Source organism: Brassica rapa, chromosome A09, assembly GCF_000309985.2.
Source record: "Brassica rapa cultivar Chiifu-401-42 chromosome A09, CAAS_Brap_v3.01, whole genome shotgun sequence".
Lineage (NCBI taxonomy): Eukaryota > Viridiplantae > Streptophyta > Magnoliopsida > Brassicales > Brassicaceae > Brassica > Brassica rapa.
Window position 1 is genome coordinate 32,654,598 of NC_024803.2, and position 4,459 is coordinate 32,659,056.

Below are 4,459 nucleotides of genomic sequence, written 5' to 3' on the forward strand. Positions count from 1 at the left end.
TGACCCCAACAGGAATAGTGAGACAACCTTTTCGACCTTAAAAATGTATAAGTGAAGAAATTGGGACCATTGAGTTCTCTATGTCATTGAGCTCAATATATAGTAAGCTTGATGTAGATTTAGAGGAGACTCACTTATATTGACTAGAGAGAAGACAAGGTTAGCCAAAATAGAGGACATACCATCTCACTAACACCACTAAAAAGTAAAGGTAGCTTTCCAAATCTGTAGAGATCTTGCTCCAAACCCCTTTAACTAAGTGACTGCTACCCTTTATATTCACCAGTAAATTCTCTTACAATATTACCAAGAAAAGAAGCTTGCTTTACTGTTTTCTTTTAACTATCAATCTATAGTGACACCATTTCTAGCACTAATAAAGGCTTCAGAAAAAGTGCATAAATATTATTATTACTAGAAGTAACCATGTCAATAAATCTGAATCACATCAAAAGACCAAGTAGAACAAGAGATAAATGGGAAGCAAAGAGTAGAGAAGTCTGAAGATGGTGGAGAAAAGAATGGTGAAAATGCAATATTCAAGTGGACTACTCATAAGAAGAAAGTCGAAATACGTACCCTTTTGTGTTCTTCGTCTGACTCTAGAGGTCAAAGTTCCAATTGAAATAGAGAAAACTGACAAGGATAATGTGAGACCTAAGTTGAGGTTGGTCTCATCTTCTAATGTCTCTGTGTTTTAGATGTTCCACTCAAACTCTAGATTCTATGATCTTCTCCTGATCTGCGTACTAATATCTTAAGCCTCCTTAATGTTCAAACCTTCAAAGATTTCAAGCCTTCATAACTGAAACCCATAGTTACAGGCCCATACGTGGTACAAACCAAACACTAAAATTGGTATAGAAATCGAATCAGAAATATCTTTTTTTGTAATCAGAAATATACATCCAGTAACATTATACTTTCATGAAAAATGGAAAAATACAAAAACATCAAGAGAGAAAAAAACTCAACCACTAAAGCCATTACCTCTCCATGGTACGATATAAACCAAACCAAAACCAGAAGCCAACCAAACCGGAAATCAAAGATCAGCAAAACCAAACAGTTTCCAGTTTCCACAGCTAACGTTATTCACTGTACAAATCTAACAAAGCTTTACTCAGCCTTCACAAAACCATCACTCTTTTGAAGTCGAATCCGTCTGAGACACCCCACTACCCTGACGATCTGAGTAAGGTCTAACAAACGATCTCCTCCACCAAACCTCAAAAGCTCTCTGCAGATTCGGACAACCATCTCCACCATTCAAGAAACTCCCAAGCCAAGACATCAAAATCCTCTGCTGATCTTCCAACGGCAACGTCAGTATCGTCCTCCCTATCCCTTCCTCCACAAGCTTCCCATCGAACGATCTGCAACCGTGCTGCAGCCAGTTATAGTCCTTGAACAAAGGCTGCAGCCACGTGGTCAACAGCAAAAGCCTAGTGTCTTTCGAAGGCAGCAGCTCTCCTCTCCCTATCCCTACGAAGAGCCGAGACGTCACACGGCTTATATGGTAACGAGACACCAAAGGAAGCTTCTCGTGTAACAAAGCTAACTCCGTTTGGTTAGCCCACGTGACTGAAAACTCCTCAGCAGCTTGTCTTTCCGCTAACACATCAAGCAGCCACGTGAGGTTATCAGCTTCCACACCTATCTGTTTAGCATCACTCTCGTCCTGTCTGAACAGAGACAAGACCGTGTCTAAACAGCTCTGGCAAGAGGAGTAGATCGTCTCGTTGAAATTCTCAGCTACATTGTTCCCGTTCTGTTCCCTGAGAAGCTTCAGGACTATAGACTTCATCTCGCGACGGCTCTTCTCCTCTTTGCTTCTCAACACAAGCTCGATGATGCGTGAGAGCGTCTCTTTAGGCGGATCCACAGAAGAGGAAGCAACTCTTTTGAGGACAGGAGTAGTCACAACACTAACACCTTCTGTCTTCAACCTAAGTATCGACGAGATCACTTTCTCCTCTTCCTCTTCACCAACCCAAGGCACAGCTTGTCAGCTTCTAAATAATCCAAACAAGACTGAACACAAGAACCGAAGCCAAGAAGCTCCGCAACCTTAAGGACACGGAGGACTCTGGTCACGCTCTGTCTTATAAGCCTTTGATTTGAAAGTGAAGAAACAAGTTTGTGGAATTGTATTTTCTTATTTCTTGAATCTTAAGTTCTTACAACTCTAACATCGCTTTATATAGAGAAAGATAAAACCCTAGTGTTCCTTCCACATGTCTTCATCTGCATTCTTCAGATGATCTAAGGGCTGCGAACGAGTTGTGAAGTTTGGGACCACAGCTCGCTTCCGTACATGACATCACGACCTGCTTTCCTCTTCTCTTCTCCTCTCTTGCTCTGTTCTTGTCGTTGAGTAATATATCCGTTGGAGGAGATTGCTGAGTTGGAACGGGCTTGTCAAGTTGGGCTTGAATCGTCTTGGGCTGAGAGTCTTCATTACTCAAAACTGCATCGTTTTGAGTTGAGGTTTGGACTGAGGCGACTTCGCTAATACCCCCTCTCAAACTATGCGTGGGAGGGACGTCAACGCCTAGTTTGAATCTGAGCTCACTGAAAGGCGCTGATGGGAGAGATTTGGTGAAGATATCTGCGAGCTGAAGCTTCGCTGGAATGTGTCTGACAACCAGAGACCCCAAAGCCACTCTCTCACGAACGTAATGATAATCTGTTTCGAAGTGCTTGGTTCTCTTGTGAAACGCCGGATTAGCCGTCAAGTATATCGACGACAGATTGTCACCGAACAGCTCTGGGGTGACCGGAAGGAGATTCCAAGCTCTTTTAGTAACAGACTGATCCAAGCCATTTCTGATGCCGTTTCAGACAGAGATCTGTACTCAGCTTCGGTTGAACTCTTCGATACAGTCGGTTGCTTCTTTGAAGACCACGAGATGAGATTCTGACCAAGGAATGTACAGAATCCTCCTGTGGAACGACGTGTATCTCGACATCCTGCCCAGTCGCTATCACTATAAGCTCGGAGTGTACAATCTGTATCATTAAGAAGCGATAAGCCCATAGAAGCCGTTCCTTTTACGTAGCGCAAGATCCTTTTGAGGTTTGTAAAGTCAGACAGAGATGGAGCGTGCATCTTCTGACAGACGTAATTGACAGCAAACTGGAGATCTGGTCTTGTGAGAGTTAAGTATTGTAGTTTGCCTGCTAGTTGTCTGAAGTAGTGAGGATCTGAGAATGGAATCTCTTGACCAGGAACGCTATTGAGTTGTAGAGGCAGAGGAGTTCCCACATACGCACAATCTTCCATTCCTGCTACCTTTAGAAGATCAACAGCATATTGTTCTTGGGAAAGAAACATTCCTCGATCATGAAACAGCGCTTGAATTCCAAGGAAATAATGAAGTTGACCCAGATCCTTCATTCTAAATTTCAGATTTAGTTCCTCAAGAAGTCTTGTAAGAGTCGCTGAGCTGTTCCCTGTTATTGCCATGTCATCCACGTAAAGGAGAAGCATGATAATGTTTCCTTCATGAGAGTAGATGAAAAGAGATGGATCTTTGACACTGCACACGAACCCAAACTCAATAAGAAAGTCACTAAACTTGTTGAACCAAGCCCGTGGGGACTGCTTCAGACCATATAAGGATCTATGAAGTTGACAAACGTGATCTGACTTCGTTTTGTCAACAAAACCCGAGGGCTGCCTCATGTATACAGTTTCCAACAAATCTCCATGTAAGAATGCGTTTTTGACATCCATTTGCTTCACTTCCCATCTCATAATAGTGGCTAAATGTAGCACAATCCTCACTGTTGCTGTACGAACCACCGGACTGTACGTCTCTAAGTAATCTATGCCTTCTTCTTGACTGTTACCCTGAGCCACTAATCTTGCTCTGCAGCCTTTAACTGTTCCATCAGCATTCAGTTTGTATCTGTATACCCATTTGTTTCCCAGCACATGCATATCCGGTGATCGAGGAACCAAGGACCATGTCTTTGTAATCTCACAATTTTCGATCTCCTCTCCCATAGCGGCGTTCCAACGTGGATCTTTCAGTGCAGCAGCTACTGTTGTTGGAAGAGGATCCGATGTTCGGTGAGTAAGCAGAGCGTATTTAGGATTAGGCTTGCGGATTCCTGCCTTTCCTCTTGTGACCATAGAGTGCTGAGAAGTAGAGATAGGTGTAACGTTTGACACTGATTCTGGTCTTGTATTCTGGCTGCTTTCACTCGTTGAAGCTTGAACTGAACTGCCACTGCCACTGCTCTGACTCTCAGACGCTGATCGTGAAGCAGATGGTGCAGTTGTGCTTCCAAGAGGGCCAGGTGTTCTTCCAAGAAGTGGAGGGAAATCTGCTTCAGTGAACATGGGTTGTGTCGTTTCTTGAGGACCTCGTTGTGAAGGAATTCGAACAGGGGCTGACACAACCGGAGCAGGATTGGAGGAGTTATCTGATGGTACAGTAGGGCGCAAGAA

At 43.4% G+C, this 4,459-nt stretch overlaps 1 pseudogene; it reads right to left on the reverse strand.

Moving 5' to 3' along the window:
• Positions 1-861: 861 nt before the first annotated feature.
• Positions 862-2,195, reverse strand: LOC117127819 (annotated as a pseudogene).
• Between the last annotated feature and the right edge of the window lie 2,264 nt (positions 2,196-4,459).